This window comes from Asterias amurensis, chromosome 3 (assembly GCF_032118995.1).
Source record: "Asterias amurensis chromosome 3, ASM3211899v1".
Classification (NCBI taxonomy): Eukaryota; Metazoa; Echinodermata; class Asteroidea; order Forcipulatida; family Asteriidae; genus Asterias; species Asterias amurensis.
The window spans coordinates 23,683,377-23,700,253 of NC_092650.1; the positions used below are offsets into that span (position 1 = coordinate 23,683,377).

At 40.4% G+C, this 16,877-nt stretch overlaps 82 non-coding genes across 82 annotated transcripts; all 82 read right to left on the reverse strand.

Annotated features, from left to right (window-relative positions):
- Window positions 1–78: 78 nt before the first annotated feature.
- Window positions 79–151, reverse strand: Trnav-aac (transfer RNA valine (anticodon AAC)). Its single transcript has one exon. It is a non-coding gene; the product is annotated as a tRNA-Val (tRNA).
- A 110-nt stretch (window positions 152–261) lies between these two features.
- Window positions 262–334, reverse strand: Trnav-aac (transfer RNA valine (anticodon AAC)). The gene has a single exon. It is a non-coding gene; the product is annotated as a tRNA-Val (tRNA).
- Window positions 335–444: 110 nt separating this feature from the next.
- On the reverse strand, window positions 445–517 carry Trnav-aac (transfer RNA valine (anticodon AAC)). The gene has a single exon. It is a non-coding gene; the product is annotated as a tRNA-Val (tRNA).
- Window positions 518–627: 110 nt separating this feature from the next.
- On the reverse strand, window positions 628–700 carry Trnav-cac (transfer RNA valine (anticodon CAC)). The gene has a single exon. It is a non-coding gene; the product is annotated as a tRNA-Val (tRNA).
- Window positions 701–811: 111 nt separating this feature from the next.
- Window positions 812–884, reverse strand: Trnav-aac (transfer RNA valine (anticodon AAC)). Its single transcript has one exon. It is a non-coding gene; the product is annotated as a tRNA-Val (tRNA).
- A 111-nt stretch (window positions 885–995) lies between these two features.
- On the reverse strand, window positions 996–1,068 carry Trnav-aac (transfer RNA valine (anticodon AAC)). Its single transcript has one exon. It is a non-coding gene; the product is annotated as a tRNA-Val (tRNA).
- Window positions 1,069–1,163: 95 nt separating this feature from the next.
- Window positions 1,164–1,236, reverse strand: Trnav-aac (transfer RNA valine (anticodon AAC)). Its single transcript has one exon. It is a non-coding gene; the product is annotated as a tRNA-Val (tRNA).
- A 110-nt stretch (window positions 1,237–1,346) lies between these two features.
- Window positions 1,347–1,419, reverse strand: Trnav-aac (transfer RNA valine (anticodon AAC)). The gene has a single exon. It is a non-coding gene; the product is annotated as a tRNA-Val (tRNA).
- A 111-nt stretch (window positions 1,420–1,530) lies between these two features.
- Trnav-uac (transfer RNA valine (anticodon UAC)) lies at window positions 1,531–1,603 on the reverse strand. Its single transcript has one exon. It is a non-coding gene; the product is annotated as a tRNA-Val (tRNA).
- A 111-nt stretch (window positions 1,604–1,714) lies between these two features.
- On the reverse strand, window positions 1,715–1,787 carry Trnav-aac (transfer RNA valine (anticodon AAC)). The gene has a single exon. It is a non-coding gene; the product is annotated as a tRNA-Val (tRNA).
- A 95-nt stretch (window positions 1,788–1,882) lies between these two features.
- Window positions 1,883–1,955, reverse strand: Trnav-aac (transfer RNA valine (anticodon AAC)). The gene has a single exon. It is a non-coding gene; the product is annotated as a tRNA-Val (tRNA).
- Window positions 1,956–2,066: 111 nt separating this feature from the next.
- On the reverse strand, window positions 2,067–2,139 carry Trnav-cac (transfer RNA valine (anticodon CAC)). The gene has a single exon. It is a non-coding gene; the product is annotated as a tRNA-Val (tRNA).
- A 95-nt stretch (window positions 2,140–2,234) lies between these two features.
- Trnav-aac (transfer RNA valine (anticodon AAC)) lies at window positions 2,235–2,307 on the reverse strand. The gene has a single exon. It is a non-coding gene; the product is annotated as a tRNA-Val (tRNA).
- Window positions 2,308–2,418: 111 nt separating this feature from the next.
- Window positions 2,419–2,491, reverse strand: Trnav-aac (transfer RNA valine (anticodon AAC)). Its single transcript has one exon. It is a non-coding gene; the product is annotated as a tRNA-Val (tRNA).
- A 111-nt stretch (window positions 2,492–2,602) lies between these two features.
- On the reverse strand, window positions 2,603–2,675 carry Trnav-cac (transfer RNA valine (anticodon CAC)). The gene has a single exon. It is a non-coding gene; the product is annotated as a tRNA-Val (tRNA).
- Window positions 2,676–2,785: 110 nt separating this feature from the next.
- On the reverse strand, window positions 2,786–2,858 carry Trnav-aac (transfer RNA valine (anticodon AAC)). The gene has a single exon. It is a non-coding gene; the product is annotated as a tRNA-Val (tRNA).
- Window positions 2,859–2,967: 109 nt separating this feature from the next.
- On the reverse strand, window positions 2,968–3,040 carry Trnav-aac (transfer RNA valine (anticodon AAC)). The gene has a single exon. It is a non-coding gene; the product is annotated as a tRNA-Val (tRNA).
- Window positions 3,041–3,194: 154 nt separating this feature from the next.
- Window positions 3,195–3,267, reverse strand: Trnav-aac (transfer RNA valine (anticodon AAC)). Its single transcript has one exon. It is a non-coding gene; the product is annotated as a tRNA-Val (tRNA).
- Window positions 3,268–3,362: 95 nt separating this feature from the next.
- On the reverse strand, window positions 3,363–3,435 carry Trnav-cac (transfer RNA valine (anticodon CAC)). Its single transcript has one exon. It is a non-coding gene; the product is annotated as a tRNA-Val (tRNA).
- A 111-nt stretch (window positions 3,436–3,546) lies between these two features.
- On the reverse strand, window positions 3,547–3,619 carry Trnav-aac (transfer RNA valine (anticodon AAC)). The gene has a single exon. It is a non-coding gene; the product is annotated as a tRNA-Val (tRNA).
- A 95-nt stretch (window positions 3,620–3,714) lies between these two features.
- Window positions 3,715–3,787, reverse strand: Trnav-uac (transfer RNA valine (anticodon UAC)). The gene has a single exon. It is a non-coding gene; the product is annotated as a tRNA-Val (tRNA).
- Window positions 3,788–3,898: 111 nt separating this feature from the next.
- On the reverse strand, window positions 3,899–3,971 carry Trnav-cac (transfer RNA valine (anticodon CAC)). Its single transcript has one exon. It is a non-coding gene; the product is annotated as a tRNA-Val (tRNA).
- Window positions 3,972–4,081: 110 nt separating this feature from the next.
- On the reverse strand, window positions 4,082–4,154 carry Trnav-cac (transfer RNA valine (anticodon CAC)). Its single transcript has one exon. It is a non-coding gene; the product is annotated as a tRNA-Val (tRNA).
- A 116-nt stretch (window positions 4,155–4,270) lies between these two features.
- On the reverse strand, window positions 4,271–4,343 carry Trnav-aac (transfer RNA valine (anticodon AAC)). The gene has a single exon. It is a non-coding gene; the product is annotated as a tRNA-Val (tRNA).
- Window positions 4,344–4,591: 248 nt separating this feature from the next.
- On the reverse strand, window positions 4,592–4,664 carry Trnav-uac (transfer RNA valine (anticodon UAC)). The gene has a single exon. It is a non-coding gene; the product is annotated as a tRNA-Val (tRNA).
- A 111-nt stretch (window positions 4,665–4,775) lies between these two features.
- Window positions 4,776–4,848, reverse strand: Trnav-cac (transfer RNA valine (anticodon CAC)). Its single transcript has one exon. It is a non-coding gene; the product is annotated as a tRNA-Val (tRNA).
- A 111-nt stretch (window positions 4,849–4,959) lies between these two features.
- Trnav-aac (transfer RNA valine (anticodon AAC)) lies at window positions 4,960–5,032 on the reverse strand. Its single transcript has one exon. It is a non-coding gene; the product is annotated as a tRNA-Val (tRNA).
- A 250-nt stretch (window positions 5,033–5,282) lies between these two features.
- On the reverse strand, window positions 5,283–5,355 carry Trnav-aac (transfer RNA valine (anticodon AAC)). Its single transcript has one exon. It is a non-coding gene; the product is annotated as a tRNA-Val (tRNA).
- Window positions 5,356–5,450: 95 nt separating this feature from the next.
- On the reverse strand, window positions 5,451–5,523 carry Trnav-uac (transfer RNA valine (anticodon UAC)). The gene has a single exon. It is a non-coding gene; the product is annotated as a tRNA-Val (tRNA).
- Window positions 5,524–5,634: 111 nt separating this feature from the next.
- Window positions 5,635–5,707, reverse strand: Trnav-cac (transfer RNA valine (anticodon CAC)). Its single transcript has one exon. It is a non-coding gene; the product is annotated as a tRNA-Val (tRNA).
- Window positions 5,708–5,817: 110 nt separating this feature from the next.
- Window positions 5,818–5,890, reverse strand: Trnav-cac (transfer RNA valine (anticodon CAC)). Its single transcript has one exon. It is a non-coding gene; the product is annotated as a tRNA-Val (tRNA).
- A 116-nt stretch (window positions 5,891–6,006) lies between these two features.
- On the reverse strand, window positions 6,007–6,079 carry Trnav-aac (transfer RNA valine (anticodon AAC)). Its single transcript has one exon. It is a non-coding gene; the product is annotated as a tRNA-Val (tRNA).
- A 248-nt stretch (window positions 6,080–6,327) lies between these two features.
- Window positions 6,328–6,400, reverse strand: Trnav-uac (transfer RNA valine (anticodon UAC)). Its single transcript has one exon. It is a non-coding gene; the product is annotated as a tRNA-Val (tRNA).
- Window positions 6,401–6,511: 111 nt separating this feature from the next.
- On the reverse strand, window positions 6,512–6,584 carry Trnav-cac (transfer RNA valine (anticodon CAC)). The gene has a single exon. It is a non-coding gene; the product is annotated as a tRNA-Val (tRNA).
- Window positions 6,585–6,695: 111 nt separating this feature from the next.
- Window positions 6,696–6,768, reverse strand: Trnav-aac (transfer RNA valine (anticodon AAC)). The gene has a single exon. It is a non-coding gene; the product is annotated as a tRNA-Val (tRNA).
- Window positions 6,769–7,018: 250 nt separating this feature from the next.
- Trnav-aac (transfer RNA valine (anticodon AAC)) lies at window positions 7,019–7,091 on the reverse strand. The gene has a single exon. It is a non-coding gene; the product is annotated as a tRNA-Val (tRNA).
- A 95-nt stretch (window positions 7,092–7,186) lies between these two features.
- Window positions 7,187–7,259, reverse strand: Trnav-uac (transfer RNA valine (anticodon UAC)). Its single transcript has one exon. It is a non-coding gene; the product is annotated as a tRNA-Val (tRNA).
- Window positions 7,260–7,370: 111 nt separating this feature from the next.
- Window positions 7,371–7,443, reverse strand: Trnav-cac (transfer RNA valine (anticodon CAC)). The gene has a single exon. It is a non-coding gene; the product is annotated as a tRNA-Val (tRNA).
- Window positions 7,444–7,553: 110 nt separating this feature from the next.
- On the reverse strand, window positions 7,554–7,626 carry Trnav-cac (transfer RNA valine (anticodon CAC)). Its single transcript has one exon. It is a non-coding gene; the product is annotated as a tRNA-Val (tRNA).
- Window positions 7,627–7,742: 116 nt separating this feature from the next.
- Window positions 7,743–7,815, reverse strand: Trnav-aac (transfer RNA valine (anticodon AAC)). The gene has a single exon. It is a non-coding gene; the product is annotated as a tRNA-Val (tRNA).
- A 248-nt stretch (window positions 7,816–8,063) lies between these two features.
- On the reverse strand, window positions 8,064–8,136 carry Trnav-uac (transfer RNA valine (anticodon UAC)). The gene has a single exon. It is a non-coding gene; the product is annotated as a tRNA-Val (tRNA).
- A 111-nt stretch (window positions 8,137–8,247) lies between these two features.
- On the reverse strand, window positions 8,248–8,320 carry Trnav-cac (transfer RNA valine (anticodon CAC)). The gene has a single exon. It is a non-coding gene; the product is annotated as a tRNA-Val (tRNA).
- A 111-nt stretch (window positions 8,321–8,431) lies between these two features.
- Trnav-aac (transfer RNA valine (anticodon AAC)) lies at window positions 8,432–8,504 on the reverse strand. Its single transcript has one exon. It is a non-coding gene; the product is annotated as a tRNA-Val (tRNA).
- Window positions 8,505–8,615: 111 nt separating this feature from the next.
- Window positions 8,616–8,688, reverse strand: Trnav-cac (transfer RNA valine (anticodon CAC)). Its single transcript has one exon. It is a non-coding gene; the product is annotated as a tRNA-Val (tRNA).
- Window positions 8,689–8,783: 95 nt separating this feature from the next.
- Window positions 8,784–8,856, reverse strand: Trnav-aac (transfer RNA valine (anticodon AAC)). The gene has a single exon. It is a non-coding gene; the product is annotated as a tRNA-Val (tRNA).
- Window positions 8,857–8,967: 111 nt separating this feature from the next.
- Trnav-aac (transfer RNA valine (anticodon AAC)) lies at window positions 8,968–9,040 on the reverse strand. The gene has a single exon. It is a non-coding gene; the product is annotated as a tRNA-Val (tRNA).
- A 111-nt stretch (window positions 9,041–9,151) lies between these two features.
- Trnav-cac (transfer RNA valine (anticodon CAC)) lies at window positions 9,152–9,224 on the reverse strand. The gene has a single exon. It is a non-coding gene; the product is annotated as a tRNA-Val (tRNA).
- Window positions 9,225–9,334: 110 nt separating this feature from the next.
- Window positions 9,335–9,407, reverse strand: Trnav-aac (transfer RNA valine (anticodon AAC)). Its single transcript has one exon. It is a non-coding gene; the product is annotated as a tRNA-Val (tRNA).
- A 110-nt stretch (window positions 9,408–9,517) lies between these two features.
- Trnav-aac (transfer RNA valine (anticodon AAC)) lies at window positions 9,518–9,590 on the reverse strand. Its single transcript has one exon. It is a non-coding gene; the product is annotated as a tRNA-Val (tRNA).
- Window positions 9,591–9,685: 95 nt separating this feature from the next.
- Window positions 9,686–9,758, reverse strand: Trnav-aac (transfer RNA valine (anticodon AAC)). Its single transcript has one exon. It is a non-coding gene; the product is annotated as a tRNA-Val (tRNA).
- A 111-nt stretch (window positions 9,759–9,869) lies between these two features.
- Trnav-aac (transfer RNA valine (anticodon AAC)) lies at window positions 9,870–9,942 on the reverse strand. The gene has a single exon. It is a non-coding gene; the product is annotated as a tRNA-Val (tRNA).
- Window positions 9,943–10,053: 111 nt separating this feature from the next.
- On the reverse strand, window positions 10,054–10,126 carry Trnav-cac (transfer RNA valine (anticodon CAC)). Its single transcript has one exon. It is a non-coding gene; the product is annotated as a tRNA-Val (tRNA).
- Window positions 10,127–10,236: 110 nt separating this feature from the next.
- Trnav-cac (transfer RNA valine (anticodon CAC)) lies at window positions 10,237–10,309 on the reverse strand. The gene has a single exon. It is a non-coding gene; the product is annotated as a tRNA-Val (tRNA).
- Window positions 10,310–10,419: 110 nt separating this feature from the next.
- Trnav-uac (transfer RNA valine (anticodon UAC)) lies at window positions 10,420–10,492 on the reverse strand. The gene has a single exon. It is a non-coding gene; the product is annotated as a tRNA-Val (tRNA).
- Window positions 10,493–10,587: 95 nt separating this feature from the next.
- On the reverse strand, window positions 10,588–10,660 carry Trnav-aac (transfer RNA valine (anticodon AAC)). Its single transcript has one exon. It is a non-coding gene; the product is annotated as a tRNA-Val (tRNA).
- A 95-nt stretch (window positions 10,661–10,755) lies between these two features.
- Trnav-cac (transfer RNA valine (anticodon CAC)) lies at window positions 10,756–10,828 on the reverse strand. Its single transcript has one exon. It is a non-coding gene; the product is annotated as a tRNA-Val (tRNA).
- Window positions 10,829–10,939: 111 nt separating this feature from the next.
- On the reverse strand, window positions 10,940–11,012 carry Trnav-aac (transfer RNA valine (anticodon AAC)). Its single transcript has one exon. It is a non-coding gene; the product is annotated as a tRNA-Val (tRNA).
- Window positions 11,013–11,107: 95 nt separating this feature from the next.
- Window positions 11,108–11,180, reverse strand: Trnav-uac (transfer RNA valine (anticodon UAC)). The gene has a single exon. It is a non-coding gene; the product is annotated as a tRNA-Val (tRNA).
- A 111-nt stretch (window positions 11,181–11,291) lies between these two features.
- Trnav-cac (transfer RNA valine (anticodon CAC)) lies at window positions 11,292–11,364 on the reverse strand. Its single transcript has one exon. It is a non-coding gene; the product is annotated as a tRNA-Val (tRNA).
- Window positions 11,365–11,459: 95 nt separating this feature from the next.
- On the reverse strand, window positions 11,460–11,535 carry Trnav-cac (transfer RNA valine (anticodon CAC)). The gene has a single exon. It is a non-coding gene; the product is annotated as a tRNA-Val (tRNA).
- A 111-nt stretch (window positions 11,536–11,646) lies between these two features.
- Window positions 11,647–11,719, reverse strand: Trnav-aac (transfer RNA valine (anticodon AAC)). Its single transcript has one exon. It is a non-coding gene; the product is annotated as a tRNA-Val (tRNA).
- Window positions 11,720–11,814: 95 nt separating this feature from the next.
- Window positions 11,815–11,887, reverse strand: Trnav-aac (transfer RNA valine (anticodon AAC)). The gene has a single exon. It is a non-coding gene; the product is annotated as a tRNA-Val (tRNA).
- A 111-nt stretch (window positions 11,888–11,998) lies between these two features.
- Trnav-cac (transfer RNA valine (anticodon CAC)) lies at window positions 11,999–12,071 on the reverse strand. Its single transcript has one exon. It is a non-coding gene; the product is annotated as a tRNA-Val (tRNA).
- A 111-nt stretch (window positions 12,072–12,182) lies between these two features.
- Trnav-aac (transfer RNA valine (anticodon AAC)) lies at window positions 12,183–12,255 on the reverse strand. The gene has a single exon. It is a non-coding gene; the product is annotated as a tRNA-Val (tRNA).
- Window positions 12,256–12,350: 95 nt separating this feature from the next.
- Window positions 12,351–12,423, reverse strand: Trnav-cac (transfer RNA valine (anticodon CAC)). Its single transcript has one exon. It is a non-coding gene; the product is annotated as a tRNA-Val (tRNA).
- Window positions 12,424–12,534: 111 nt separating this feature from the next.
- Trnav-cac (transfer RNA valine (anticodon CAC)) lies at window positions 12,535–12,607 on the reverse strand. Its single transcript has one exon. It is a non-coding gene; the product is annotated as a tRNA-Val (tRNA).
- A 111-nt stretch (window positions 12,608–12,718) lies between these two features.
- On the reverse strand, window positions 12,719–12,791 carry Trnav-aac (transfer RNA valine (anticodon AAC)). The gene has a single exon. It is a non-coding gene; the product is annotated as a tRNA-Val (tRNA).
- Window positions 12,792–13,042: 251 nt separating this feature from the next.
- Trnav-uac (transfer RNA valine (anticodon UAC)) lies at window positions 13,043–13,115 on the reverse strand. Its single transcript has one exon. It is a non-coding gene; the product is annotated as a tRNA-Val (tRNA).
- A 110-nt stretch (window positions 13,116–13,225) lies between these two features.
- Trnav-cac (transfer RNA valine (anticodon CAC)) lies at window positions 13,226–13,298 on the reverse strand. Its single transcript has one exon. It is a non-coding gene; the product is annotated as a tRNA-Val (tRNA).
- Window positions 13,299–13,414: 116 nt separating this feature from the next.
- On the reverse strand, window positions 13,415–13,487 carry Trnav-aac (transfer RNA valine (anticodon AAC)). Its single transcript has one exon. It is a non-coding gene; the product is annotated as a tRNA-Val (tRNA).
- Window positions 13,488–13,735: 248 nt separating this feature from the next.
- Trnav-uac (transfer RNA valine (anticodon UAC)) lies at window positions 13,736–13,808 on the reverse strand. Its single transcript has one exon. It is a non-coding gene; the product is annotated as a tRNA-Val (tRNA).
- Window positions 13,809–13,919: 111 nt separating this feature from the next.
- On the reverse strand, window positions 13,920–13,992 carry Trnav-cac (transfer RNA valine (anticodon CAC)). The gene has a single exon. It is a non-coding gene; the product is annotated as a tRNA-Val (tRNA).
- A 111-nt stretch (window positions 13,993–14,103) lies between these two features.
- Trnav-aac (transfer RNA valine (anticodon AAC)) lies at window positions 14,104–14,176 on the reverse strand. The gene has a single exon. It is a non-coding gene; the product is annotated as a tRNA-Val (tRNA).
- Window positions 14,177–14,271: 95 nt separating this feature from the next.
- Trnav-cac (transfer RNA valine (anticodon CAC)) lies at window positions 14,272–14,344 on the reverse strand. Its single transcript has one exon. It is a non-coding gene; the product is annotated as a tRNA-Val (tRNA).
- Window positions 14,345–14,455: 111 nt separating this feature from the next.
- Trnav-cac (transfer RNA valine (anticodon CAC)) lies at window positions 14,456–14,528 on the reverse strand. Its single transcript has one exon. It is a non-coding gene; the product is annotated as a tRNA-Val (tRNA).
- A 111-nt stretch (window positions 14,529–14,639) lies between these two features.
- Window positions 14,640–14,712, reverse strand: Trnav-aac (transfer RNA valine (anticodon AAC)). The gene has a single exon. It is a non-coding gene; the product is annotated as a tRNA-Val (tRNA).
- Window positions 14,713–14,962: 250 nt separating this feature from the next.
- On the reverse strand, window positions 14,963–15,035 carry Trnav-uac (transfer RNA valine (anticodon UAC)). Its single transcript has one exon. It is a non-coding gene; the product is annotated as a tRNA-Val (tRNA).
- Window positions 15,036–15,145: 110 nt separating this feature from the next.
- Window positions 15,146–15,218, reverse strand: Trnav-cac (transfer RNA valine (anticodon CAC)). The gene has a single exon. It is a non-coding gene; the product is annotated as a tRNA-Val (tRNA).
- A 116-nt stretch (window positions 15,219–15,334) lies between these two features.
- Window positions 15,335–15,410, reverse strand: Trnav-cac (transfer RNA valine (anticodon CAC)). Its single transcript has one exon. It is a non-coding gene; the product is annotated as a tRNA-Val (tRNA).
- A 244-nt stretch (window positions 15,411–15,654) lies between these two features.
- Window positions 15,655–15,727, reverse strand: Trnav-cac (transfer RNA valine (anticodon CAC)). The gene has a single exon. It is a non-coding gene; the product is annotated as a tRNA-Val (tRNA).
- Window positions 15,728–15,974: 247 nt separating this feature from the next.
- Trnav-aac (transfer RNA valine (anticodon AAC)) lies at window positions 15,975–16,047 on the reverse strand. Its single transcript has one exon. It is a non-coding gene; the product is annotated as a tRNA-Val (tRNA).
- Window positions 16,048–16,158: 111 nt separating this feature from the next.
- Trnav-aac (transfer RNA valine (anticodon AAC)) lies at window positions 16,159–16,231 on the reverse strand. The gene has a single exon. It is a non-coding gene; the product is annotated as a tRNA-Val (tRNA).
- Between the last annotated feature and the right edge of the window lie 646 nt (window positions 16,232–16,877).

The following is a 16,877-nucleotide window of genomic DNA, read 5'->3' on the forward strand; positions in this document are numbered from 1 at the left end:
AATTTGGGGATTCGTTACAAAACTAACAGAATAAATATTTTTTTAAAGTAACCTCATGTCAGAAATGCAAAAGAAAATTGTTTTCGCCCGGGCTTGAACCGGGGAACTTGCGCGTGTTAGGCGCACGTGATAACCACTACACTACGAAAACTTGACGACCAAATTCCTATTTTTAGCTTCCTTCAATGTTGGGATCGTTACCAAACTAACAGAATAAATATAATTTAAAAGTAACCTCATGTCAGAAATACAAAAGAAAATTGTTTTCGCCCGGGCTCGAACCGGGGACCTTGCGCGTGTTAGGCGCACGTGATAACCACTACACTACGAAAACTTGACGACCAAATTCCTATTTTTAGCTTCCTTCAATGTTGGGATCGTTACCAAACTAACAGAATAAATATTTATTTAAAGTAACCTCATGTCAGAAATACAAAAGAAAATTGTTTTCGCCCGGGCTTGAACCGGGGACCTTGCGCGTGTTAGGCGCACGTGATAACCACTACACTACGAAAACTTGACGACCAAACTGCAATATTTAGCTTCCTTCAATCTGGGGATTTCATACCAACCAACAGAATAAATATTTTTTTAAAGTAACCTCATGTCAGAAATACAAAAGAAAATTGTTTTCGCCAGGGCTCGAACCGGGGACCTTGCGCGTGTGAGGCGCACGTGATAACCACTACACTACGAAAACTTGACGACCAAACTCCAATATTTAGCTTCCTTCAATTTGGGGATTCGTTACAAAACTAACAGAATAAATATTTTTTTAAAGTAACCTTATGTCATAAATACAAAAGAAATATGTTTTCGCCCGGGCTTGAACCGGGGACCTTGCGCGTGTTAGGCGCACGTGATAACCACTACACTACGAAAACTTGACGACCAAATTCCTATTTTTAGCTTCCTTCATTGTTAGGAATCGTTACCAAACTAACAGAATAAATATAACTTAAAAGTAACCTCATGTCAGAAATACAAAAGAAAGTTGTTTTCGCCCGGGCTCGAACCGGGGACCTTGCGCGTGTTAGGCGCACGTGATAACCACTACACTACGAAAACTTGACGACCAAACTCCAATATTTAGCTTCCTTCAATTTGAGGATTCCATACCAACCAACAGAATAAATATAATTTTAAAGTAAACAAAATAAAGTTGTTTTCGCCATGGCTCGAACCGGGGACCTTGCGCGTGTTAGGCGCACGTGATAACCACTACACTACGAAAACTTGACGACCAAACTCCAAAATTTAGCTTCCTTCAATTTGGGAATTCCATACCAACCAACAGAATAAATATTTTTTTAAAGTAACCCTATGTCATAAATACAAAAGAAAATTGTTTTCGGCCGGGCTTGAACCGGGGACCTTGCGCGTGTTAGGTGCACGTGATAACCACTACACTACGAAAACTTGACGACCGAACTCCAATATTTAGCTTCCTTCAATCTGGGGATTCGTTACAAAACTAACAGAATAAATATAATTTTAAAGTAACCTCATGTCAAAAATACAAAAGAAAATTGTTTTCGCCCGGGCTCGAACCGGGGACCTTGCGCGTGTAAAGCGCACGTGATAACCACTACACTACGAAAACTTGGCGACCAAACTCCAATATTTAGCTTCCTTCATTTTGGGGATTCGTTACAAAACTAACAGAATAAATATTTTTTTAAAGTAACCTGATGTCAGAAATACAAAAGAAAGTTGTTTTCGCGCGGGCTCGAACCGGGGACCTTGCGCGTGTTAGGTGCACGTGATAACCACTACACTACGAAAACTTGACGACCAAACTCCAATATTGAGCTTCCTTCAATTTGGGGATTCCATACCAACCAACAGAATAAATATAATTTTAAAGTAAACAAAAGAAATATGTTTTCGCCCGGGCTTGAACCGGGGACCTTGCGCGTGTTAGGCGCACGTGATAACCACTACACTACGAAAACTTGACGACCGAACTCCAATATTTAGCTTCCTTCAATCTGGGGATTCGTTACAAAACTAACAGAATAAATATAATTTTAAAGTAACCTAATGTCAGAAATACAAAAGAAAATTGTTTTCGCCCGGGCTCGAACCGGGGACCTTGCGCGTGTGAGGCGCACGTGATAACCACTACACTACGAAAACTTGACGACCAAACTCCAATATTTAGCTTTCTTCATTTTGGGGATTCCATACCAACCAACAGAATAAATATAATTTTAAAGTAAACAAAAGAAAGTTGTTTTCGCCAGGGCTTGAACCGGGGACCTTGCGCGTGTTAGGCGCACGTGATAACCACTACGCTACGAAAACTTGAAGACCGAACTCCAATATTTAGCTTCCTTCAATCTGGGGATTCCATACCAACCAACAGAATAAATATTTTTTTTAAAGTAACCCCATGTCAGAAATACAAAAGAAAATTGTTTTCGCCCGGGCTCGAACCGGGGACCTTGCGCGTGTTAGGCGCACGTGATAACCACTACACTACGAAAACTTGACGACCAAACTCCAATATTTAGCTTTCTTCAATCTGGGGATTCGTTACAAAACTAACAGAATAAATATTATTTTAAAGTAACCCCATGTCAGAAATACAAAAGAAAATTGTTTTCGCCCGGGCTCGAACCGGGGACCTTGCGCGTGTGAGGCGCACGTGATAACCACTACACTACGAAAACTTGACGACCAAACTCCAATATTTAGCTTCCTTCAATTTGGGAATTCCATACCAACCAACAGAATAAATATTTTTTTAAAGTAACCCCATGTCATAAATACAAAAGAAATTTGTTTTCGCCCGGGCTTGAACCGGGGACCTTGCGCGTGTTAGGCGCACGTGATAACCACTACACTACGAAAACTTGACGACCAAACTCCAATATTTAGCTTCCTTCATTTTGGGGATTCCATACCAACCAGCAGAATAATTTTTTTTTCAAGTAACCCCATGTCAGAAATACAAAAGAAATTTGTTTTCGCCCGGGCTTGAACCGGGGACCTTGCGCGTGTTAGGCGCACGTGATAACCACTACACTACGAAAACTTTATAATTTTAGGCGCACGTGATAACCACTACACTACGAAAACTTGACGACCAAACACCAATATTTAGCTTCCTTCAATTTGGGGAATCCATACCAACCAACAGAATAAATAAAATTTAAAGGTAACCTCATGTCAGAAATACAAAAGAAAATTGTTTTCGCCCGGGCTCGAACCGGGGACCTTGCGCGTGTTAGGCGCACGTGATAACCACTACACTACGAAAACTTGACGACCAAACTCCAATATTTAGCTTCCTTCATTTTGGGGATTCCATACCAACCAACAGAATAAATATAATTTTAAAGTAAACAAAAGAAAATTGTTTTCGCCCGGGCTCGAACCGGGGACCTTGCGCGTGTGAGGCGCACGTGATAACCACTACACTACGAAAACTTGACGACCAAATTCCAATATTTAGCTTCCTTCAATCTGGGGATTCGTTACAAAACTAACAGAATAAATATAATTTTAAAGTAACCTCACGTCAGAAATACAAAAGAAAATTGTTTTCGCCCGGGCTCGAACCGGGGACCTTGCGCGTGTTAGGCGCACGTGATAACCACTACACTACGAAAACTTGACGACCAAACTCCAATATTTAGCTTCCTTCAATTTGGGGATTCCATACCAACCAACAGAACAAATATAATTTTAAAGTAAACAAAAGAAAATTGTTTTCGCCCGGGCTCGAACCGGGGACCTTGCGCGTGTAAAGCGCACGTGATAACCACTACACTACGAAAACTTGACGACCAAACTCCAATATTTAGCTTCCTTCATTTTGGGGATTCCATTACCAACCAGCAGAATAATTCTTTTTTTAAAGTAACCCCATGTCAGAAATACAATAGAAAATTGTTTTCGCCCGGGCTTGAACCGGGGACCTTGCGCGTGTGAGGCGCACGTGATAACCACTACACTACGAAAACTTGACGACCAAAGTCCAATATTTAGCTTCCTTCAATTTGGGGAATCCATACCAACTAACAGAATAAATAAAATTTAAAGGTAACCTAATATCAGAAATACAAAAGAAAATTGTTTTCGCCCGGGCTCGAACCGGGGACCTTGCGCGTGTGAGGCGCACGTAATAACCACTACACTACGAAAACTTGACGACCAAATCGAATGATCGACTTTTTTGTATAAGGGAACACTTTACCAAAAGTGTAATTAATAAAAGTGCAGTTAAAAAGCAACCATTTATGTCAGAAATACAAAAGAAATTTGTTTTCGCCCGGGCTTGAACCGGAGACCTTGCGCGTGTTAGGCGCACGTGGTAACCGCTACACTACGAAAACTTGATGACCAAAGTCCAATATTTAGCTTCCTTCAATTTGGGGATTTCATACCAACCAACAGAATAAATATAATTTTAAAGTAACCTCATGTCAGAAATACAAAAGAAAATTATTTTCCCACTATACACTACGAAAACTTGACGACCAAACTCCAATATTTAGCTTCCTTCAATGTGGGGATCCGTTACAAAACTAACAGAATAAATATAATTTTAAAGTAACCTCATGTCAGAAATACAAAAGAAAATTGTTTTCGCCCGGGCTCGAACCGGGGACCTTGCGCGTGTAAAGCGCACGTGATAACCACTACACTACGAAAACTTGACGACCAAACTCCAATATTTAGCTTCCTTCAATCTGGGGATTCGTTACAAAACTAACAGAATAAATATAATTTTAAAGTCACCTCACGTCAGAAATACAAAAGAAAATTGTTTTCGGCCGGGCTCGAACCGGGGACCTTGCGCGTGTGAGGCGCACGTGATAACCATTACACTACGAAAACTTGACGACCAAACTCCAATATTTAGCTTCCTTCATTTTGGGGATTCGTTACAAAACTAACAGAATAAATATTTTTTTAAAGTAACCTGATGTCAGAAATACAAAAGAAAGTTGTTTTCGCGCGGGCTCGAACCGGGGACCTTGCGCGTGTTAGGTGCACGTGATAACCACTACACTACGAAAACTTGACGACCAAACTCCAATATTTAGCTTCCTTCAATTTGGGGATTCCATACCAACCAACAGAATAAATATTTTTTTTAAAGTAACCCCATGTCAGAAATACAAAAGAAAATTATTTTCCCACTATACACTACGAAAACGTGACGACCAAACTCCAATATTTAGCTTCCTTCATTTTGGGGATTCGTTACAAAACTAACAGAATAAATATTTTTTTTTAAGTAACCTGTTGTCCGAAATACAAAAGAAAATTGTTTTCGCCCGGGCTCGAACCGGGGACCTTGCGCGTGTTAGGCGCACGTGATAACCACTACACTACGAAAACTTGACGACCAAACTCCAATATTTAGCTTCCTTCAATTTGGGGATTCCATACCAACCAACAGAACAAATATAATTTTAAAGTAAACAAAAGAAAATTGTTTTCGCCCGGGCTCGAACCGGGGACCTTGCGCGTGTAAAGCGCACGTGATAACCACTACACTACGAAAACTTGACGACCAAACTCCAATATTTAGCTTCCTTCATTTTGGGGATTCCATTACCAACCAGCAGAATAATTCTTTTTTTAAAGTAACCCCATGTCAGAAATACAAAAGAAAATTGTTTTCGCCCGGGCTTGAACCGGGGACCTTGCGCGTGTGAGGCGCACGTGATAACCACTACACTACGAAAACTTGACGACCAAAGTCCAATATTTAGCTTCCTTCAATTTGGGGAATCCATACCAACTAACAGAATAAATAAAATTTAAAGGTAACCTAATATCAGAAATACAAAAGAAAATTGTTTTCGCCCGGGCTCGAACCGGGGACCTTGCGCGTGTGAGGCGCACGTGATAACCACTACACTACGAAAACTTGACGAGCAAATCGAATGATCGACTTTTTTGTATAAGGGAACACTTTACCAAAAGTGTAATTAATAAAAGTGCAGTTAAAAAGCAACCATTTATGTCAGAAATACAAAAGAAATTTGTTTTCGCCCGGGCTTGAACCGGAGACCTTGCGCGTGTTAGGCGCACGTGGTAACCGCTACACTACGAAAACTTGATGACCAAAGTCCAATATTTAGCTTCCTTCAATTTGGGGATTTCATACCAACCAACAGAATAAATATAATTTTAAAGTAACCTCATGTCAGAAATACAAAAGAAAATTATTTTCCCACTATACACTACGAAAACTTGACGACCAAACTCCAATATTTAGCTTCCTTCAATGTGGGGATCCGTTACAAAACTAACAGAATAAATATAATTTTTAAGTAACCTCATGTCAGAAATACAAAAGAAAATTGTTTTCGCCCGGGCTCGAACCGGGGACCTTGCGCGTGTAAAGCGCACGTGATAACCACTACACTACGAAAACTTGACGACCAAACTCCAATATTTAGCTTCCTTCAATCTGGGGATTCGTTACAAAACTAACAGAATAAATATAATTTTAAAGTCACCTCACGTCAGAAATACAAAAGAAAATTGTTTTCGGCCGGGCTCGAACCGGGGACCTTGCGCGTGTGAGGCGCACGTGATAACCATTACACTACGAAAACTTGACGACCAAACTCCAATATTTAGCTTCCTTCATTTTGGGGATTCGTTACAAAACTAACAGAATAAATATTTTTTTAAAGTAACCTGATGTCAGAAATACAAAAGAAAGTTGTTTTCGCGCGGGCTCGAACCGGGGACCTTGCGCGTGTTAGGTGCACGTGATAACCACTACACTACGAAAACTTGACGACCAAACTCCAATATTTAGCTTCCTTCAATTTGGGGATTCCATACCAACCAACAGAATAAATATTTTTTTTAAAGTAACCCCATGTCAGAAATACAAAAGAAAATTATTTTCCCACTATACACTACGAAAACGTGACGACCAAACTCCAATATTTAGCTTCCTTCATTTTGGGGATTCGTTACAAAACTAACAGAATAAATATTTTTTTTTAAGTAACCTGTTGTCCGAAATACAAAAGAAAATTGTTTTCGCCCGGGCTCGAACCGGGGACCTTGCGCGTGTTAGGCGCACGTGATAACCACTACACTACGAAAACTTGACGACCAAACTCCAATATTTAGCTTCCTTCAATTTGGGGATTCCATACCAACCAACAGAACAAATATAATTTTAAAGTAAACAAAAGAAAATTGTTTTCGCCCGGGCTCGAACCGGGGACCTTGCGCGTGTAAAGCGCACGTGATAACCACTACACTACGAAAACTTGACGACCAAACTCCAATATTTAGCTTCCTTCATTTTGGGGATTCCATTACCAACCAGCAGAATAATTCTTTTTTTAAAGTAACCCCATGTCAGAAATACAAAAGAAAATTGTTTTCGCCCGGGCTTGAACCGGGGACCTTGCGCGTGTGAGGCGCACGTGATAACCACTACACTACGAAAACTTGACGACCAAAGTCCAATATTTAGCTTCCTTCAATTTGGGGAATCCATACCAACTAACAGAATAAATAAAATTTAAAGGTAACCTAATATCAGAAATACAAAAGAAAATTGTTTTCGCCCGGGCTCGAACCGGGGACCTTGCGCGTGTGAGGCGCACGTGATAACCACTACACTACGAAAACTTGACGACCAAATCGAATGATCGACTTTTTTGTATAAGGGAACACTTTACCAAAAGTGTAATTAATAAAAGTGCAGTTAAAAAGCAACCATTTATGTCAGAAATACAAAAGAAATTTGTTTTCGCCCGGGCTTGAACCGGAGACCTTGCGCGTGTTAGGCGCACGTGGTAACCGCTACACTACGAAAACTTGATGACCAAAGTCCAATATTTAGCTTCCTTCAATTTGGGGATTTCATACCAACCAACAGAATAAATATAATTTTAAAGTAACCTCATGTCAGAAATACAAAAGAAAATTATTTTCCCACTATACACTACGAAAACTTGACGACCAAACTCCAATATTTAGCTTCCTTCAATGTGGGGATCCGTTACAAAACTAACAGAATAAATATAATTTTAAAGTAACCTCATGTCAGAAATACAAAAGAAAATTGTTTTCGCCCGGGCTCGAACCGGGGACCTTGCGCGTGTAAAGCGCACGTGATAACCACTACACTACGAAAACTTGACGACCAAACTCCAATATTTAGCTTCCTTCAATCTGGGGATTCGTTACAAAACTAACAGAATAAATATAATTTTAAAGTCACCTCACGTCAGAAATACAAAAGAAAATTGTTTTCGGCCGGGCTCGAACCGGGGACCTTGCGCGTGTGAGGCGCACGTGATAACCATTACACTACGAAAACTTGACGACCAAACTCCAATATTTAGCTTCCTTCATTTTGGGGATTCGTTACAAAACTAACAGAATAAATATTTTTTTAAAGTAACCTGATGTCAGAAATACAAAAGAAAGTTGTTTTCGCGCGGGCTCGAACCGGGGACCTTGCGCGTGTTAGGTGCACGTGATAACCACTACACTACGAAAACTTGACGACCAAACTCCAATATTTAGCTTCCTTCAATCTGGGGATTCGTTACAAAACTAACAGAATAAATATAATTTTAAAGTAACCTAATGTCAGAAATACAAAAGAAAATTGTTTTCGCCCGGGCTCGAACCGGGGACCTTGCGCGTGTGAGGCACACGTGATAACCACTACACTACGAAAACTTGACGACCAAACTCCAATATTTAGCTTCCTTCATTTTGGGGATTCCATACCAACCAACAGAATAAATATAATTTTAAAGTAAACAAAAGAAAGTTGTTTTCGCCAGGGCTTGAACCGGGGACCTTGCGCGTGTTAGGCGCACGTGATAACCACTACGCTACGAAAACTTGAAGAACGAACTCCAATATTTAGCTTCCTTCAATCTGGGGATTCCATACCAACCAACAGAATAAATATTTTTTTTAAAGTAACCCCATGTCAGAAATACAAAAGAAAATTGTTTTCGCCCGGGCTCGAACCGGGGACCTTGCGCGTGTTAGGCGCACGTGATAACCACTACACTACGAAAACTTGACGACCAAACTCCAATATGTAGCTTTCTTCAATCTGGGGATTCGTTACAAAACTAACAGAATAAATATTATTTTAAAGTAACCCCAAGTCAGAAATACAAAAGAAAATTGTTTTCGCCCGGGCTCGAACCGGGGACCTTGCGCGTGTGAGGCGCACGTGATAACCACTACACTACGAAAACTTGACGACCAAACTCCAATATTTAGCTTCCTTCAATTTGGGAATTCCATACCAACCAACAGAATAAATATTTTTTTAAAGTAACCCCATGTCATAAATACAAAAGAAATTTGTTTTCGCCCGGGCTTGAACCGGGGACCTTGCGCGTGTTAGGCGCACGTGATAACCACTACACTACGAAAACTTGACGACCAAACTCCAATATTTAGCTTCCTTCATTTTGGGGATTCCATACCAACCAGCAGAATAATTTTTTTTTTAAAGTAACCCCATGTCAGAAATACAAAAGAAATTTGTTTTCGCCCGGGCTTGAACCGGGGACCTTGCGCGTGTTAGGCGCACGTGATAACCACTACACTACGAAAACTTGACGACCAAACTCCAATATTTAGCTTCCTTCAATTTGGGGATTCCATACCAACCAACAGAATAAATATAATTTTAAAGTAAACAAAAGAAAGTTGTTTTCGCCCGGGCTCGAACCGGGGACCTTGCGCGTGTTAGGCGCACGTGATAACCACTACACTACGAAAACTTGACGACCATACTCCAATATTTAGCTTCCTTCAATTTGGGGATTCCATACCAACCAACAGAATAAATCTTTTTTTTAAAGTAACCCCATGTCAGAAATACAAAAGAAAGTTGTTTTGGCCCGGGCTTGAACCGGGGACCTTGCGCGTGTTAGGCGCACGTGATAACCACTACACTACGAAAACTTTACGACCGAACTCCAATATTTAGCTTCCTTCAATCTGGGGATTCGTTACAAAACTAACAGAATAAATATAATTTTAAAGTCACCTCACGTCAGAAATACAAAAGAAAATTGTTTTCGCCCGGGCTCGAACCGGGGACCTTGCGCGTGTGAGGCGCACTTGATAACCACTACACTACGAAAACTTGATGACCAAACTCCAATATTTAGCTTCCTTCAATTTGGGGAATCCATACCAACCAACAGAATAAATAAAATTTTAAAGTAACCTCATGTCAGAAATACAAAAGAAGATTGTTTTCACCCGGGCTCGAACCGGGGACCTTGCGCGTGTGAGGCGCACGTGATAACCACTACACTACGAAAACTTGACGACCAAACACCAATATTTAGCTTCCTTCAATTTGGGAATTCCATACCAACCAACAGAATAAATATTTTTTTAAAGTAACCCCATGTCATAAATACAAAAGAAATTTGTTTTCGCCCGGGCTTGAACCGGGGACCTTGCGCGTGTAAAGCGCACGTGATAACCACTACACTACGAAAACTTGACGACCAAACTCCAATATTTAGCTTCCTTCAATTTGGGGATTTCATACCAACCAACAGAATAAATATATATTTAAAGTAAACAAAAGAAATTTGTTTTCGCCCGGGCTCGAACCGGGGACCTTGCGCGTGTTAGGCGCACGTGATAACCACTACACTACGAAAACTTGACGACCAAACTCCAATATTTAGCTTCCTTCATTTTGGGGATTCCATACCAACCAACAGAATAAATATAATTTTAAAGTAAACAAAAGAAAGTTGTTTTCGCCCGGGCTTGAACCGGGGACCTTGCGCGTGTGAGGCGCACGTGATAACCACTACACTACGAAAACTTGACGACCAAACTCCAATATTTAGCTTCCTTCAATCTGGGGATTCGTTACAAAACTAACAGAATAAATATAATTTTAAAGTAACCTCACGTCAGAAATACAAAAGAAAATTGTTTTCGCCCGGGCTCGAACCGGGGACCTTGCGCGTGTTAGGCGCACGTGATAACCACTACACTACGAAAACTTGACGACCAAACTCCAATATTTAGCTTCCTTCAATTTAGGGATTCCATACCAACCAACAGAATAAATATAATTTTAAAGTAAACAAAAGAAAATTGTTTTCGCCCGGGCTCGAACCGGGGACCTTGCGCGTGTAAAGCGCACGTGATAACCACTACACTACGAAAACTTGACGACCAAACTCCAATATTTAGCTTCCTTCATTTTGGGGATTCCATTACCAACCAGCAGAATAATTCTTTTTTTAAAGTAACCCCATGTCAGAAATACAAAAGAAAATTGTTTTCGCCCGGGCTTGAACCGGGGACCTTGCGCGTGTGAGGCGCACGTGATAACCACTACACTACGAACACTTGACGACCAAAGTCCAATATTTAGCTTCCTTCAATTTGGGATTTCCATACCAACCAACAGAATAAATATAATTTTAAAGTAAACAAAAGAAAGTTGTTTTCGCCCGGGCTTGAACCGGGGACCTTGCGCGTGTGAGGCACACGACGTGATAACCACAACACTACGAAAACTTGACGACCAAACTCCAATATTTAGCTTCCTTCAATCTGGGGATTCGTTACAAAACTAACAGAATAAATATAATTTTAAAGTAACCTCACGTCAGAAATACAAAAGAAAATTGTTTTCGCCCGGGCTCGAACCGGGGATCTTGCGCGTGTTAGGCGCACGTGACAACCACTACACTACGAAAACTTGACGACCAAACTCCAATATTGAGCTTCCTTCAATTTGGGGATTCCATACCAACCAACAGAATAAATATACTTTTAAAGTAAACAAAAGAAATATGTTTTCGCCAGGGCTTGAACCGGTGACCTTGCGCGTGTTAGGCGCACGTGATAACCACTACGCTACGAAAACTTGACGACCGAACTCCAATATTTAGCTTCCTTCAATCTGGGGATTCGTTACAAAAATAACAGAATAAATATAATTTTAAAGTCACCTCACGTCAGAAATACAAAAGAAAATTGTTTTCGCCCGGGCTCGAACCGGGGACCTTGCGCGTGTGAGGCGCACGTGATAACCACTACACTACGAAAACTTGACGACCAAACTCCAATATTTAGCTTCCTTCAATCTGGGGATTCGTTACAAAACTAAAAGAATAAATATAATTTTAAAGTAACCTCACGTCAGAAATACAAAAGAAAATTGTTTTCGCCCGGGCTCGAACCGGGGACCTTGCGCGTGTTAGGCGCACGTGATAACCACTACACTACGAAAACTTGACGACCAAACTCCAATATTTAGCTTCCTTTAATTTGGGGATTCCATACCAACCAACAGAATAAATATAATTTTAAAGTAAACAAAAGAAAGTTGTTTTCGCCCGGGCTCGAACCGGGGACCTTGCGCGTGTGAGGCGCACGTGATAACCACTACACTACGAAAACTTGACGACCATACTTCAATATTTAGCTTCCTTCAATCTGGGGATTCGTTACAAAACTAACAGAATAAATATAATTTTAAAGTCACCTCACGTCAGAAATACAAAAGAAAAATGTTTTCGGCCGGGCTCGAACCGGGGACCTTGCGCGTGTGAGGCGCACGTGATAACCATTACACTACGAAAACTTGACGACCAAACTCCAATATTTAGCTTCCTTCATTTTGGGGATTCGTTACAAAACTAACAGAATAAATATTTTTTTAAAGTAACCTGATGTCAGAAATACAAAAGAAAGTTGTTTTCGCGCGGGCTCGAACCGGGGACCTTGCGCGTGTTAGGTGCACGTGATAACCACTACACTACGAAAACTTGACGACCAAACTCCAATATTTAGCTTCCTTCAATTTGGGGATTCCATACCAACCAACATAATAAATATTTTTTTTAAAGTAACCCCATGTCAGAAATACAAAAGAAAAATTATTTTCCCACTATACACTACGAAAACGTGACGACCAAACTCCAATATTTAGCTTCCTTCATTTTGGGGATTCGTTACAAAACTAACAGAATAAATATTTTTTTTTAAGTAACCTGTTGTCCGAAATACAAAAGAAAGTTGTTTTCGCCCGGGCTTGAACCGGGGACCTAGCGCGTGTAAAGCGCACGTGATAACCGCTACACTACGAAAACTTGACGACCAAACTCCAATATTTAGCTTCCTTCAATTTGGGGAATCCATACCAACTAACAGAATAAATAAAATTTAAAGGTAACCTAATATCAGAAATACAAAAGAAAATTGTTTTCGCCCGGGCTCGAACCGGGGACCTTGCGCGTGTGAGGCGCACGTGATAACCACTACACTCTGAAAACTTGACGACCAAATCGAATGATCGACTTTTTTGTATAAGGGAACACTTTACCAAAAGTGTAATTAATAAAAGTGCAGTTAAAAAGCAACCATTTATGTCAGAAATACAAAAGAAATTTGTTTTCGCCCGGGCTTGAACCGGAGACCTTGCGCGTGTTAGGCGCACGTGGTAACCGCTACACTACGAAAACTTGATGACCAAAGTCCAATATTTAGCTTCCTTCAATTTGGGGATTTCATACCAACCAACAGAATAAATATAATTTTAAAGTAACCTCATGTCAGAAATACAAAAGAAAATTATTTTCCCACTATACACTACGAAAACTTGACGACCAAACTCCAATATTTAGCTTCCTTCAATGTGGGGATCCGTTACAAAACTAACAGAATAAATATAATTTTAAAGTAACCTCATGTCAGAAATACAAAAGAAAATTGTTTTCGCCCGGGCTCGAACCGGGGACCTTGCGCGTGTAAAGCGCACGTGATAACCACTACACTACGAAAACTTGACGACCAAACTCCAATATTTAGCTTCCTTCAATCTGGGGATTCGTTACAAAACTAACAGAATAAATATAATTTTAAAGTCACCTCACGTCAGAAATACAAAAGAAAATTGTTTTCGCCCGGGCTCGAACCGGGGACCTTGCGCGTGTGAGGCGCACGTGATAACCACTACACTACGAAAACTTGACGACCAAACTCCAATATTTAGCTTCCTTCAATCTGGGGATTCGTTACAAAACTAACAGAATAAATATAATTTTAAAGTAACCTCACGTCAGAAATACAAAAGAAAATTGTTTTCGCCCGGGCTCGAACCGGGGACCTTGCGCGTGTTAGGCGCACGTGATAACCACTACACTACGAAAACTTGACGACCAAACTCCAATATTTAGCTTCCTTCAATTTGGGGATTCCATACCAACCAACAGAATAAATATAATTTTAAAGTAAACAAAAGAAAGTTGTTTTCGCCCGGGCTCGAACCGGGGACCTTGCGCGTGTGAGGCGCACGTGATAACCACTACACTACGAAAACTTGACGACCATACTTCAATATTTAGCTTCCTTCAATCTGGGGATTCGTTACAAAACTAACAGAATAAATATAATTTTAAAGTCACCTCACGTCAGAAATACAAAAGAAAATTGTTTTCGGCCGGGCTCGAACCGGGGACCTTGCGCGTGTGAGGCGCACGTGATAACCATTACACTACGAAAACTTGCCGACCAAACTCCAATATTTAGCTTCCTTCATTTTGGGGATTCGTTACAAAACTAACAGAATAAATATTTTTTTAAAGTAACCTGATGTCAGAAATACAAAAGAAAGTTGTTTTCGCGCGGGCTCGAACCGGGGACCTTGCGCGTGTTAGGTGCACGTGATAACCACTACACTACGAAAACTTGACGACCAAACTCCAATATTTAGCTTCCTTCAATTTGGGGATTCCATACCAACCAACATAATAAATATTTTTTTTAAAGTAACCCCATGTCAGAAATACAAAAGAAAATTATTTTCCCACTATACACTACGAAAACGTGACGACCAAACTCCAATATTTAGCTTCCTTCATTTTGGGGATTCGTTACAAAACTAACAGAATAAATATTTCTTTTTAAGTAACCTGTTGTCCGAAATACAAAAGAAAGTTGTTTTCGCCCGGGCTTGAACCGGGGACCTAGCGCGTGTAAAGCGGACGTGATAACCGCTACACTACGAAAACTTGACGACCAAACTCCAATATTTAGCTTCCTTCAATTTGGGGAATCCATACCAACTAACAGAATAAATAAAATTTAAAGGTAACCTAATATCAGAAATACAAAAGAAAATTGTTTTCGCCCGGGCTCGAACCGGGGACCTTGCGCGTGTGAGGCGCACGTGATAACCACTACACTCTGAAAACTTGACGACCAAATCGAATGATCGACTTTTTTGTATAAGGGAACACTTTACCAAAAGTGTAATTAATAAAAGTGCAGTTAAAAAGCAACCATTTATGTCAGAAATACAAAAGAAAGTTGTTTTCGCCCGGGCTTGAACCGGGGACCTTGCGCGTGTGAGGCACACGACGTGATAACCACTACACTACGAAAACTTGACGACCAAACTCCAATATTTAGCTTCCTTCATTTTGGGGATTCGTTACAAAACTAACAGAATAAATATAACTTTAAAGTAACCTCATGTCAGAAATACAAAAGAAAATTATTTTCCCACTTGACGAAAACTTGACGACCAAACTCCAATATTTAGCTTCCTTCAATCTGGGGATCCGTTACAAAACTAACAGAATAAATATAATTTTAAAGTAACCTCATGTCAGAAATACAAAGGAAAATTGTTTTCGCCCGGGCTTGAACCGGGGACCTTGCGCGTGTGAGGCGCACGTGGTAACCACTACACTACGAACACTTGACGACCAAACTCCAATATTTAGCTTCCTTCAATTTGGGGATTCCATACCAACCTGACAGAATAAACATAATTTTAAAGTAACCTCATGTCAGAATTACAAGAGAAAATTGTTTTCCCACTACACTACGAAAACTTGACGACCAAACTGCAATATTTAGCTTCCTTCAATCAGGGGATTCGTTACAAAACTAACAGAATAAATATAATTTTAAAGTAACCTCATGTCAGAAATACAAAGGAAAATTGTTTTCGCCCGGGCTTGAACCGGAGACCTTGCGCGTGTTAGGCGCACGTGATAACCACTACACTACGAAAACTTGACGACCAAACTCCAATATTTAGCTTCCTTCAATCTGGGGATTCGTTACAAAACTAACAGAATAAATATAATTTTAAAGTAACCTCACGTCAGAAATACAAAAGAAAATTGTTTTCGCCCGGGCTTTAACCGGGGACCTTGCGCGTGTTAGGCACTCGTGATAACCACTACACTACGAAAACTTGACGACTATCCTGAAAATCACATAGACATTTGGTTGGTAATCCCATTTTTATCAAGGAAGAAATTTCATGCTAGGCAAATTTTTGTGCTTAGCAGCTCTATGAAATTGGGCCCTGCTCGGCAACCAGCAGTTCGCGCGAGAGCAGTGACAACTCGACTTTTTCACCGCGTGGGACCATTAACGACTTGTCCACAAGTCTAGTTAGGCGCACGTGATATTAGGCCTACAGTTAAACTTGACGACCAATTAGGGGGAAAAAAAGAAATTTCAATGGGCAGTACGTTGTTACCAATAAACAAAAAAGGGTAGTTCTTAAACAGCCAATAAAGGATGATCTCAATATTTCAACTGTCACCTTTTTAAGGCCATAATAGACATCGTAGATACCTGAGTACATTGGAAGATTAGTCTCCCCGGATTTTCTGCTCTCCTCGCTTGAGATTCGGAGAATAGCACAAGACAGGAGATGATGGGAAAAGCTTGTGTCTGCCTGCTGTGCAGCCTACTGATGCATGATGATGATGATGATGAATAACCATTTTACTCTCATAATTTGCATTTAGTAATAAATAACTCGAGTCAAAAATGCACCCGGCCGCGCGGCTTTTTTAGCCGAGAGTCAAAAACGGCTGATCTATTATAAT